General features: G+C 45.2%; 2 long non-coding RNA genes across 2 annotated transcripts in view; one reads left to right on the forward strand and one right to left on the reverse strand.

The window, feature by feature from the left end:
- Nucleotides 1-14,438, reverse strand: part of LOC142046308 (uncharacterized) — a 105,049-nt gene that overhangs the window by 12,779 nt on the left and 77,832 nt on the right. The gene's annotated exons all lie outside the window — the stretch shown is intronic.
- LOC116823557 (uncharacterized) lies at nucleotides 7,305-12,685 on the forward strand. The gene is made up of 3 exons (XR_004373449.2): nucleotides 7,305-7,631; nucleotides 11,342-11,378; nucleotides 12,359-12,685. It is a non-coding gene; the product is annotated as an uncharacterized LOC116823557 (long non-coding RNA).

Genomic DNA, 14,438 nt, shown 5'->3' on the forward strand with positions numbered 1-14,438 from the left:
TTGATTAAGTCTGCTGCAGGTTTTGTCAATGGGAGGAAGGAGGGGTACAGGTTAGATTCTAGCAGAGCAGTCAAGTCAAGGTAAACACTCGCACAGATTAATGGTAGATGGAAGTTGCACCTGTGCACCCTGCACATTGCAACAGCTCAGAGTCAAACCAGGAACTTCATGGTCCAAAGGCAGCAGTTCCATCAAGTGAACCACAAGGGATTATCCCATTGCCTGAGTCAGCAGGAGTAATGTTAAGCTTCTCTCAGCTAGAAGTCATTTTTATCACTTTTAGTTTAGTACACATTGTTGACTCCATGCTGCTCAGGAGGTGATTTTTTCCCCAGACAGTATCTTATTTTTACTGACAGTAGGCAGAGCAGCTACACAAGTGCACCCATGTAATGGAAGCAAGAGCACAGTGTTCCGACATAAGGAAAACAGCTCTAGATGAGGTTACAGATCTGCAGGAGTGAGACCCATACTAGATGTTGCAGCCATTAACCTCCTTTGCCTTTGTTCCAGACTAGCAGGTTGTGGCAGCAGCCAGGAGAGATAAGGCTTTAGTGAAATGCAATCCAAAGAGAGAAAATGTGCGACAAATTGCACTCTCAAAGTAGCTTGTGATCTGAGATGGGTTATATTTGTTCTGCTTTATGCAGTTTTGGTGGCAAAATCTCATTGTTTTTTTATTTTACACCTCAAGAATTTAGTATGATCCATGTAATCTTACAGCATTTCATTAACATTATTATTAGTTAATAACTAACTAGTAACTAAATTAACTGAAGTCAGAGCAAAGTCCCAGAATTCAGAATGCATTCATATGGGGCCACTTCTGATCCCTGATTTTTCCTGAGCTATCCCACAAAGTTCAACTACTTAGCTCAGCTCTTAATGATTTCAAAAGGTAGCAGGGAACCTCAGTGCTACTGCATCATCTCTGATGTCTTTCATTGCAACACCGTCCTGAGGCCAGGTCTGCAGTTCCACCCCATAGAAATCAGTGAGTTCAGCTCTAGTGAGCACTGAGCAGAAACAAGGACATTAAATTGGGTTTGATGAGCTCTGTCTTTAAATACTAGAGGAGGAGGGTCCAACATAGCCAGGACTTTTAAAATAAAGTCCACATACAGGTTTCACACACAACATTTTGGCACCTGAGGTGGGGAGCTCAAATGGCTCCCTCATCTTTCTCACTTGGGCCAAAACTTTGAAAGGTCTCAATTCTGCCTTCTTCCTGTTCTTCTGTCATGGTACTTCTCTGCTACCTACCCCAATAAAGGAGAACTAACAACTTAAAACGCCTTGTTCAAAAATTTTAAGAAACACTTAACATTCAAATGCTTGAATAGCAAATGTAACTTTTTTTGTCTGCATAGTAAACACTGGCATTTTATCTGTTTGAATAATCAAAGTGGTGCTTTCCATGCCTTCTTGGTTGCAAAGATTTGAACTGCTTCCTGAAGGTCCACAGTCTGGGCCGGCTCATGCTCTGTTGAGATGGTTGCAAGGCTGACAAGCCTCTCCTGTGTCATTGTGGAGCGTAGATGTGTTTTTATTAACTTCAGCTTGGAAAAGCTATGTTCCCCACTGGCAACTGTTACGGGAAGTGCTAGAAGTATGCGCAGAGCAACAAAAGCATTTGGAAAGAGGGTGGTCATCTTACTTGTGCACATATTTTCCAGAACAGCCTTTGGAGTTGATCCTGCTGGAATGTATCTTGAAAGAGCTTTCAGTTCATCACCTAAATCACTCACATCAATAACTTGCATATCATCATTCGTCAACACTGTCTCTAGTGCCCTGCATTGCTGGTGTAGGTCTTTTTCAGGTACAGTGAGGAGTTGTGGAGTATCATACAACATGCCAAATATACTGCTGTGTTCCTTGAGCTGCATGAAATGTTCTTCAGCTGACTGTATTGCACAATCTAGCACCTGGTTAAAGAATTCAATTTTGAATTGTTGTTTGGGGTCTCTTATGGGATTATCCCATGCCTCATAATCAAAATGTCTTCTTCTTTGGTGACTCTTGTATTCTTGAATGGGTGGGAAAATAGCTTCAGTGTGAAGTTCGTTCCTCTGCCAACTTCTGTGCACTCTTCAGAACGTTTTGAAATCCCTCATCTGACCGGTAAGACTGTAGGTATGACTTTGGTTTGTCCAGTTGTTCCATTGCTCCAGGTATATCAAGGTCAACACCTTGGAGTTTCTTGCTTACAACATTTATTTCAAACAGTATGTCATGCCACAACACTAAGCCACACAGAAATTTGAAGTTATGTATGTTTCTGGTGATTCCATTTCCCTTGGCCACTGTTCTCCCACGAACAGTTCCTGTGATAGCATTATCCTCCATAATGGCAACTAAGGCATCATCTATCTTCCCAATTTGGTGTTTGATAGGCTTTATTGCCTCCACTCGACTTTCCCATCATGTGGGACTCAGTGGTTTCAGTATCAGAGAGTATGTTCCCTGATGTTGCTTCAAAATTTGTCATTGATGAGTTGATGCAGAGAAAATTACATAGATGCTTTGAATTACATTAAAAATTTCAGCAGCCTTACTAGAAACCTTACTGATGCTGCATCACTGACCACAAAGTTCAATGAATGAGAACTGCATGGGACAAAAAAAGCTTGAGGGTTTAACTCTCGGATCTGTGTCTACTCTCCTTTGTTCTTTCCTGTCATGTTGGCACCTGTAGTAGAGCGGGTCCGGGGCTCAATCCTCCTTGAGGGCAGAGGGGAGCCACACCGGCTCATCGCACTCCGTCGGCCTCGGGCCCGTCCCTTGCTGCGGGGCTGAGCGAACTGACAACAGTTAGTAAGTGGCTCAGGCCCTCGGGTGCAGGGCTGAGTGTATGACTGGCCTCTAGATGCCCCCAGGTCCGGGGTCAGGGCGGGGCCGTAAGCAGTTCAGCAGTCAGGCCCTTTCAGTCGGGCTGAGCACAAGATAACAGTATATATATAAGCCCAGGCCCTTGGGCAGGGCGGGGCAGCACACAGTCTAAGGTCAGGCCTTCAGCAGGGGCTGAGCGATAAGGTAGCAGTATCTAGGCCCAGGCCCTTGGGCAGGGCGGGGCAACACACAGTCTAAGGTCAGCCCTTCAGCAGGGGCTGAGCGATAAGACAACCACTGTAGATGGTCTCCTCAGGCCAAGGGAGGGGGAGTCTGCCACCCTTAATGGGGTGGCAGGGGGAACGCAGGTCCTCCCACTCCACTGCATTCCAGCCCGGGGCCCTAGCAGCGGTCAACGCTACTGACGGTCAGTGGGGGATCCTGACCGAAACACACTGACATTGGCTCAGGTGAGTCTGCAGCCTGACTGGAGTCGGCTGCCCCCGAGCCACTTCCAACCTCCCGCTCACTGGGTACCTGCCCTTTGCCAGCATCGTCCGGGGGGTCCAAAACCATGGGTTCCTCAGGGTGTCCAGCGTCGGGAGGTCCAGTCAACTCGTCAGGGTACCGGGCATCGGGAGGTCCAGTCCACTCGTCAGGGTACCGGGCATCGGGAGGTCCAGTCCACTTCTCGGGGTACCGGGCGTCAGGCAGTCCGGTCCACTCCTCGGGGTACTGGGTGTCGGGAGGTCCAGTCCATTCCTCAGGGTACCGGGCTTCGGGAGGTCCAGACAGCTCCTCCACAGGCAGAGCGTCGGACAGCTCAGTCAACATCTCTGGGTACTGGCCCCAGGGGAGGTCAGGCCAGTACCCCTCCGGATACCTAGCACGGGGTAGGCCGGGCCCAGCGGGAGCTTGGGCCCCAGCGTCTGCCTTCTCCGGCAGTCTCCTCCTAACTGAGCGCTGGGGCCGGGCTTTTGTACTTCCTGTCCCGCCCCTTGACTTCCGGGGGGCGGGGACAGGCTGCGGGGCCTCTGCCCGTGGCCACACCTTGACTGGCCTATTCCCTTCAGGAGCGTGGGGGAGTGGGGCCCCCTCGCTACAGCACCATTATCGTAGCCCTGACCTCTCATGTTAGCTATCGCAATTCCTGTATCTTCCAGCTTTTTAAGAAGCACATCTGTCATACCAGCTCCTGTAGTATCATCACTGTCAATAAATTCTAGAAAATGCTCTCTGAGAGTCACCATTGCAGGGACATTTTCACTAGGTTCTGTTGTTGTTACAAAATGCACCATTAAAGTCATTTGTTCTGTATGGCTGATGTCAACTGAGCAGTCTAGAATAACAGAGTAATATCTTGCTGACTTCAGATCTGCCACAATCTTCTGTTTGACTTCTGTTGCCAGTAACTGTATGATCTCATTTTGAATTGTTTTTCCGAGATAGTGGTGTGTGTACATTTCTTGGGTGATGACTCATCTTAGATGCTCCTGGAGTACAGCATCAAACTCAACCATCAGTGCCACAATTTTAAGGAAGTTTCTATTGTTTGGCACATACAGCTGATCTGAAGTGCCACACAATGCTAGGTTTTGGGTAGCAAGCGTTCTCACAATGGCAATGAGCCTTTTCAGAACATTTTGCCAGTAAAGAGACTCTGATGCAATCGTCTCTTGATGCTGATGATCTATGGTGGCCTTTAACCTTAGTCTCATCTCAAGCTCTTTCACCTATGGAATGCTCCCTGGTGATTTGCTGCCTTCTCATGGCATGACAGATTTTTAGCCAGATTTTTCCAGTCCTTTGTTCCTGTAGAACCCAATGTGGCTGGAATGTTAAATTGGAAGAGTTTGAAACAAAAGCAGTATGCAGCATTCTGGGTTTTTGAGTAGATAAGCCATGGCCTCTCCATTTTGTCTTCATTGGGGATTTCATGCCAGTAATGTGTTGCATGGAAATTTCTATTATCATTGTCTTTGGGGAACATGAAGTTTTTCACTTGCTGTGGCCCATGCAGTATAAGGAAGTCCCTCGGGCTACTGCTCAAGTGAGTCCACAATCCTGGATCATCTAGACTTAAGGAACTAAACTCAGCAGCAGCTGTCTCTTGCACCTCCACCACACTCTTCTGTGATCTACACTTTTCTTCAGGAATGTACATGGTTACATCCCATTTGAGATGGAGATATGGATGCTGCAGTAGCTGCCAGGTCACCTGCACTCTGACTAACTGGAAGATCAGGCATATCGTCACCACTCACATCCTCACTGGGGCCGGAAGGCTCACCGTGAACATTTGTGTCTATGTATCTCAGGAGAACTCCTTCCTGCTTGGATTGAAAAGCTTCCTTTGCTTGTTTTCTTTTTCTGAATGCTGCCCCAGAGGGGTGTTTTCTTCTTTCACTCATGACTGCTGTTCTATGCCAGGTATAGTGGCTCTCAACATTCAGTTGAAGGGGACAAATAAGCAGGCTGGTAGCAGGGCCTGAGTGAGGGAAGATATCACATCTTAAGGGTCTAACTGGCTCCTATTACTTCAGTTGACTGCCTGTTCTCCTCAAGTTGATTCAGTGAAGCAGCAGGAAACAGGAAGCTCCCTGAGAAGCTGGTGTTCATCAGTCCAGGCTTCCGGGGGTGCTAGAGAAGTACATAAGAGGAACCTCCTCTTCTCTCTCCCTGCAGCTCTTCCTTCTTTCTCTTATTCCCTCTAACCTTTTCTCCTGCCTGCCCATTATGTCTCTTGTGCCCTCCTTCCTTCAGCACAGCACTCCACCAACTCTGTGCATTTAGAGCCACCTCAGTTCGCCTCATGGTAAGGCCAGCCCTGTCCACATATCAGCTGGCAGGTAGGAACATCCATCTGTCCATCTCAATTTTCACTTGAATTGGCCATCACTACCCTGAGCTTAAAAAATGAGGTTACATTTAGAGTGACCCTCACCTCATTTAAGACCCTCACCTCTGTTGTCTTTTAGTAATACAATAAGGATAATAACATTACATTATCCCTGCATTCAAATTACGTTTTTTATTAAAGCTAATGTTAAAATTATATAAAATACAGGTTAAGGAAAGAGTGTCTGTACCTCTGGGTATAGTGCTTAAATTATCCAAAAGTACAAAGGTTGGTTTAAAAGTAATACAATATAAATAGTACCTAATCAGCAATAACTCACATAAGATGAATAAGTTTAATGATACAATTTAGATATTAGCATCCAGGTATTCAGGTACATCACCCAGGAAAAGTAATACAGAGAGTTGGTTATAGAAAGCAGATATAGGAAGGAGAGTGGATTGTCCCTCAGTAACTAGGCATTTAGGATAGGTTGTCCCTTAGTAGATATAATCCATCAGAGAAGTATTTCCATTACTTTCTGATTTAGTTTCTCATCAGCACTCCAGCTCCTCTTTCCTAGTATTGACAATGTCCAGTGATGTGTTCTACAGGGGCGTGGGAACTAGGGATGCTAACCCCATACCCAGGGTCCCTGTGCTGCTGGACCCACACCCATGGCTCTGCCTCCAGCCCCACGTGGGGTCCCAGCTGTCACAGGATCCCTGCCTGGAGCTCCACCCCCTTTTCCTGCATGTAGGGTGCTGGCTGCTGCAGGACCCCCAACCAGGGCTCTGTCCCTGACCCCGCATGCGGGGTCCTGGCTGCTGGCCCTGCACCTGGGGCTCTGTTTCTACCCCCAGCTGTGGTCCCAGCCTCAGCCCCCTTACCCTGTCCACCTCCTGCCCTCACCTCCCGGAGCCATAGCCTAGTCTTGCCCCAGATCTAGGGAAAGTGGGCATGGATGGGGTGCCAGGTAAAAAGTTTGGGGACAACTGGCTTTCAGCACCCTCACTGTAAAAATTGTTTCAGCAACTCTGATGTTCTAGGTAGATGTCCCTTGACTATCTGATGGCATCTGACACAATGAGTTGCCACATCAGCCGAGCATAGTGTTGATTGATTCCGCATTCTCGCAATATTTGAACATTGCTGGGGTTCCACACACCCAGGGCTCCGACGATCAGTGCGTGACTTTGAACCTCGTAGCCTCTAGCTCTCAATGTGTCAGCCAGAGGGGCATATTTCTCCAACTTTCGAGATCAGGTATCACGGAAGGCTGGGGTCCTGTTTTCAAAGGGAACTTTGACACCTATCATGATGATCTTCTTCCATTCCTTGTTGCTGATGACGATGTCCAGTCACAGTTGCCTGTCCGTTTCGGGGATGGAGAAATTCACAGCAACCTTCTCCATGGGTGGCAGGATGGCTCAGACCAGGCAATCTTGGATGGTGTTGTGGTGCAGCTGTCAGGCTCTGGAATGGGGCTTGCAGCTACAGAAGACATGGGGTAGCATCTTGTTGGCATAGCCGCACTTCCTGCATCACTTATCCCAATTCCCATGGTAGACGCAGTTGAGATGAGTCCTGTGGAGGACCTTCCAGTCAGCAGATTGGGTGAAGCTGCCCCCAGAGAGGAAGTGGTTGCTGGCATCCCACTTGCATGCCACCTCGAAGGCCTTGCCTGGGTCCAGCTTCCGTTTCAGGTTTTCCATGTCCTGGGAATGGATGGCATGCTTTGGGATCCTCTCCAGCATGGTTCTAGCTCTTGGAGTGATGATTGTGTGCTCCGTATTCTTCACTGTGTCACCAGAACTCCCAGCTCCTGACATTCCTCGCACTGTGTCCAGTGGCAGCCGATATGCTCCTCCAGTTGTCATGTAACATTGCAGGCATGAGTCCAGAGAGAAGCAAAGTCTCTCCCATCTCTTCCAAATTCGCCTTCCAATGTGCTGCTCAGGTAGGTGGCAACATCTTGGTTGGACGGGGTCCTGGTGATTTGCTTCCTGATAATGTCCTGCATAGAACTCTCCACAAAGTTTCTCACCATGCATCCAGGCACTTTTACCCTGCAAGGTGGTAAATTGAGGCAAAGAACACTGCCCAGCATACTGTGTAGTGGCTGTTCACTTACGGTTTGCATGCTTTTCAGACATTGTTGTTTTCCCATATTAATGTTGGATTCTCTTTCCCAGGGGTAATGTTTGTTTCCCCAGATTTCTGGGAGGGTGCTCAAGTTGATTTGTTTTCTAATGTTAAGAGGAACCTCTAGATATTGAACCTGGCCCTTGTTGCTGCCGAAATTGCCTAGCAGAAGGGTTCCATTATCACTATCACATTAAATGGCTAAATAATACAGAAGTGAATGCAGTGTGCTTCCTCTAGCAGAAGACATTGTACATAAATAGAAAAGTGTGGAAGACAGAGGGCCAGATTAACAAGATTGGAAACCCTGGCCTAATGTTTATCAGAGACCTCTTTTTTGTGACCACAGTAACAAGTCATGTATGTTACTGAATAAACATGAAAAGAAAATCAAAGACAATAAATAGGTTATATACTATCTGGTTAAACATAAAAACATAAAAAATTAATAGTCAAATGAAATGCCGTGTGTTCAAACTGACATCTTGCAAGCTTTACATGCTGCAAAAACAGTTACGGTGGCCTCAAATGACACTTGTGAAGTAAATTTCATTCAATTGACATGATTGAAAGAGCATTAAGCTTTGTTTATACCTTAGTTGATCAAAGTCAATTTTTCACTAAGGCAAGTGTATAGAACCATTCCTCTGCTTTACAGCTGGCAATGGGTACAGTCAAATACAGTATCAGCGCAATGAAAATATTCAGAAAGATATTACTCAGCTCCTTGTCATGCAAATTTTGATTATTCCAGTAGCACTTTTATCCTTCAACTATGTGTCACAATACCTTTATAAATGCTGAAAATTGATACAATTTTGCAAAAAGCTTAGGCTCTAGATCACTTGGTGAGCATAAAGCGATGCATGAGTGCATGTTTTTATCTCCTTTTCACTTCATACTTGTTCAAGAGACGTAAGGAAGACAAACCTTGTGGGTAGCTGAGCATATCATTCACTTCACCTTTTTAGTTTCAAACTTAGCTTGTTGAGGATACAATAAAAGTACTCAAATTTGAATTTCCTTATTTTTCGAAGTGTCACTTGCTATCTGGAAATTTTTGCTTTACACTCTGTGTTCTTCATGGAATGACTCCAACATCAGTTCCAAATTTTTTTGTTTGCTTCTCAGAATTGTCAAGACTGTAAGTTTGTGATAAACTTTTGCAAGTATGTCAGCAAATTAACAGCACCTGCAAGATCCAGACCTGGCTTTTGAAGCTTTATACAAGTTTTGTCAAACCTGTCTAGTATCACATTCCTTAAAATATAAATACACTTTCCAGTTTGCACATGATTGTGCTTCCCTCAGAGCTTAATTTGTAATGAAAGAAGTGTCAGGGCTCAAGCAATTAGATGCTGGGGCTCAAGCGATTTTTTTACATTCATAATTGATGCAGCAAGCCCAGAGGTGCTGGGGCTATGAACTGCCAAATTGCAAGCCCGGGAACAAATTAAGCACTGGCTTTCCTTCAAGTTTCACCATTTTCCTGAGCATTGCCCACTGTTTCTTTCGGACAATGTTAAATGCCTTCATAGTTCACTAAAACTGTTTTACAAGATTCAGGTGACAGGACCATCACGTACTGACAAGGGGAGTTTCTTGTCCACTCTTGGAAATATTGGAGATATTGTGGCGATGTCACCCGAAAAAGTTTCTGAACAAAACTGAAAAAGTTTATGGCTTCCACACAAAAATCAGTGCTGCAAGTTCCAACTAAGTTCAAAGAATAAGCTGTGCATGGCACATATACAGCTAGTGTCCTTTAGTCCTTTAATCAGTCCTGAAGACCTTATACTTTCCAGGCGTTACTTGTGTTATTGTATGACTGATCTCTATAGTTTTCAACAGCAATGTTGTTTGGGTTCAGTAAAGAATATATAGTCGTAAGAGCGACTTGCTTATGTGTCTTTCAATCAGTATAAATCCAGTGGTAGATAGATATGTAAGCAGTGTCCAGGGCCGGTGCAACCATTTAGGTGACCTAGGTGGTCGCCTAGGATGCTGGCATTTGGGGGGCCCCATTTTCTTTTGCAGCGACTGCGGCGGCCGGATCTGGCATTTAGGTGGAGGATGCTGGGGCAGGGGAGCGTGGGGAGGGCTGGCTGTAGAAAGTAATGGGGGGGCGACACACAGGGGAACTCCCCGCCCCAACTCACCCCTGCCCCGCCTCCTCCCTGAGCACACCGTGGCCGCTTCCCTTCTTCTGCCTCCCATGCTTGCGGTGCCTAAGCTGATTGGCGCCGCAAGCCTGGGAGGTGGGAGAAGAGAAGCGGCCACGGCGTGCTCATGGAGGCGGGGCACGGGTGAGCTGCTTCACTTCTCCTGCCTCCCAGGCTTGGGGCACAAGGTGGAAGTTTCGCCTAGGGCGTGAAACATCCTTGCGCCGGCCCTGGCAGTGTCATAAAACAACAGATCAATGCGGGTGACATCAGAAGCTGAATCTATTATGAAATAGTATCAGAGGGGTAGCTGTGTTAGTCTGGATCTGTAAAAGCAGCAGTTAGTCTGTAAGGTGCCACAGGATGCTTTGCTATTATGAAAGTAGCATTTCACCTGTTTGACTTCAGTTACAATGAATTCCGAAAGCTTAGGTCCCATTAGTTCAATGAACTCATCACAGATTATTTTTGACAAATAGGATGAATGACCTTTCCTTTGTTTCCATAGTGTTCAATATGCTTCCTTAAAAATGGGTCAGATATGGTGATGGATGGCTTCAAGAACACCTGGATAATTTCCATTCTGAATAGAGCTGTTAATGTCCTCTAAATGCTAAACCACATTCAGTGAGAAGTTTAACAACTGTCACAATATGCCTAAAACTTCCTTCCAGTAAGCAGTTTGTGTTAGAACCGGCTATACCATCTCTTTGTCAATATGATTCTTTCATGAGAACAAGTCTTCTCCTCTGCTTTTTTATAGTCAGAAAAGCCTAGAGTTACAATGATACTAAGACTGTTAAGCAATGAAGAGAGTTTGCATGTGAAACAGAATACTGCTTCTGTGGATATAGAATAGATCAACCAATGCCTCTGATAATGCTCTTCATTTGGTAGTTTTTGTTTGAAAAGAAGAGGTGAGAGATACTTTTTCATACTTCTGTGTTGCCACTCGGAAGCTATAAATTTCCCACTTGTGCAGGCCTTTCTCCAAACAGAGGGTGTGAAATACCTCCATTATCAAAAAAAGGTCATTTAGCTGGAGACAGGTCAGCATTAACAGCAAAATTATCCTCTTTCTCACTACTATTCTCTCCAGACAGACAGATGGTAGGAAAAGTGGATTGTCTCTTTCATTGTCACTATTGTCCTGGATTTCGGGAATGCTTGCTGTTTATTCTGCCCTCTCCTGAGGGAACAACTTCACATTAACATCTTCACATTGATTATCATTTCTGAAAATGACAGTCCAACATCTTTGGACGATAATTCTGAAGGAGTACTGGAGTAACTGGAGGAATAGTAAGTTTGGATAACTTCATTACAATTTTCTCACTTTCTAATTTAACTTCCCTTTTTGCAGTTTTTCTTGGAAATTATTGACTGGCCATCTCACTGAGGTAAGGCTAAAAAAATACTAAAGAAGTACTGTGCAGTGTTGCCATTAGTAGCTGACATCCTGTGATTAGTGCCACCAATTCACAAGCCTGTTGCCAGCAGCTGAAAGTCTGGAAAAAAATAAACTTTAACTGTGAAAGCTTAAGAAACTTGGACAAAATCAGCGTCAGTAGGGGACATAAATGTTTTTTTGTTCTTTTTAGCAATACCATGAATATGATCAAAATCTTCCAGTGTATATGTCAAGTATTGGAGGCTCCTCAGGAAATCAGAGGCCCAGGGCTGGAGACTCCTCAGCCTTCTCCCCACCCCCATCCCTTAATTCAGCACTAAGTGCAAAGTTTTTCTATCGTCATTGATTCACTATTTCCAGAAGTTAAAGAAGCAAGAAGGCCAGCATCAGTAGCAATATCCAAAAACAACACACAAGATGCCAGCTTCCAAAGGAAATTGACACTATAATTCACAAGCAGGAGGTCAGAATTAGGTACCGCATTCCAGCTTCTTGAGGTTATATTCTTATAACTACAGAGATTGTCTACCCCACCAGATCCTTTGTCTGAGTTTTAACATTCTAGATAGACATAGGCTTAGATTGGAGGGCCAATTAATTTCTTCTTCTTATATTTATAAGAATATAAGCTCAACAGTCTGGTATGAATGTAATGGGGAAAAACCCCTATGCTTCACCCAACTAAAATTAGGAAGAGGCTAGAAGCTAGCACTGTACCAACTGCTTCACTTACCATATAGTTCAAGAAAAGGACAAGATGATGATGATAAAAAAAACTTTGGTCCTTTATAAATGTATCTGTATTAACTACCGTATATACTCATTCATAAGCCGAATATTTTTGCTAAAAATGTGACGCAGCAATGAGTGGGGGTTGGCTTATAAATAGGTCTACACCAAAATTTGATTATTTAAAACTCTATGGAATCATTGAATTGAATATCTAATACATTGTCATTTTGTTTACAGGGAGCGCCACTTCCTGCAGCTCCCATTGACTGGGAATGGCGAACTGCGACCACAAGGAGCTGAGGGGTTCCATGCCTGCAGTAAAAAAAAATGTCCCAACCTGCCAGCGGCTTACCCTCATGTCCAGGAGCCAAAGTTTGCCAACCCCTGAAATAGAGGGTTGGCTTATGAAAGGGTCATACAGTTTTTGCTATTTTTACCTAACTATCTTGGGGGGTTGGCTTATAAATGAATGGGCTAATGAATGAGTAATATCCTAATCCCCAGTGACTCTAATACAAAGAAGTTTATGAAGTGTATGCATACATAGACCATAATAGTAGATAGCTTGGTGTGATGTTATGAGTGTAATGTAATATCTCATTGAAAGATGACAGGGCCAGAAAGAGTTAAATTAACTGACCTGACCCATGGGTGAACCTTAAGAACTGGTTAGCAAGATATGTAAATGAATAGAGCTTTGAAATGCAAGTCTGCATTGTGGACAAAGAGAGAGTTATGTGGATTGATCTGGCAGCAGAAGGGGAGAGGAGCAATCACTGTGTAACATTGAAACAATGTATGATCATACCCAAGCGACTGTCTGGAGAAGTTCAGTCAAGCCAGAATGTCCGTAAAGCAGCAGGGAAAGTCTATTACAGATAGAACAACAGGATGGAACAGAGGGCGGAGCACTTTGAGGAACTCCTGAACAGACCAGCACCACCAAATCAACAGACATTTAACCCAGCCAACGGACCTTCCCATTAATTGCGGATAAAACCAAACCAGATGAGAAGAAAAAGCATCACCATGATGAAGAACAGGAAAGGTTGCTGACTGTAATCCCGCAGCGGCCCTGAAAGGACTGGATGCTTTTCAGTGGAATGCTGTTCTACCCCTCTTTGAGAGATTGGAAGAAGAAGTGATTCCGGCAGACTGGAAAGAGGGATATCTCATAAATTTCCCAGAAAGGAGATCTTAGCAACTTGCCAATTATAGAGGAATCACACTCCTGTCGGTGCCAGGAGGTCTTCACCGAGTTCTTTAGAGAGAATGAAGGAGGCCATCGATCCACAGCTACGAGGATGAAAGGCAGGTTTCTGGCAGAACGGATCATGCACGGACCAGATAGCAACGCTTCGCATCATAGTCGAGCAGTCTGTGGAGTTGAACTCCTCGTTGATACATCAATTTGTTGACTATTGAGAAAGGTTCGATGCGTGGATCGAGGACCCTTGGAAGCCTCCTTCGGACTACGGCATTCCAACAAAGAGTGGTCAACATGATCAAGAACTCAATTGAATGAGTATACACTGTAGAGTGATCCTATGAGGGCAGCTCATAACAGCTCAGGGTGCGAACTTGGAGTCAGACAGATGCTTGTTGTCACCACTTCTCTTTCTCCTCGTATCGATTGGATATGAAGACGCCACTTACGAGCGTAGGAATGGAATCCAGTGGAGTGGTGGACCAGCTTGATGACCTGGACTTTGCTGACGATTCTGCACTCTTTCACACAGTAAAGAGCAGATGCAGAGAAGACCAACACTGTGGCAGCCACAATCATCACAGGTTGGCCTCAACTTCACAAGGACAAAGACAAGATCCTTAGGATTATATCCGATTCAGCAGACCCAGTACACTGCAATGGAAGCCCTTGGAAGGGAAGTGCAGGCGTCACCGTTACCTACGGTAGCAAGCATCGACAGCAGGGTGGCACAGACGCAGGACATCAAGTAAGATTGGGAAGGCAAGAGCAGCCTTTTACACCTCAAGAATCTGGAGCTCCAGAGAGCTGGTCTTTTGGCAATAAAATATCGACTGTTCAATCACATGTGAAATCAGTCCTACTGATATGGAGCTGAAACCTGGAGGCCAACCAAACAACCAAACAGGAGATAGACCTGCATTAATGCTGCCTCATGAAGGATTCTCCAGATGTGGCAGACACATCAAGTAACATCCCACCTCTTGGAGAGGACCCGTCAACTCCCAGCAGAGAGAATCAGAAGAGAAGAGTGGGGTTGGGATGGACATTACACTTACACAAGCAGCCAATAACATCACCAGACAGGCACTGCGGTGGAACCCCAGGCAA

The sequence above is a fragment of the Chelonoidis abingdonii genome, chromosome 2 (assembly GCF_003597395.2).
Source record: "Chelonoidis abingdonii isolate Lonesome George chromosome 2, CheloAbing_2.0, whole genome shotgun sequence".
In the NCBI taxonomy this organism is placed as follows: Eukaryota; Metazoa; Chordata; order Testudines; family Testudinidae; genus Chelonoidis; species Chelonoidis abingdonii.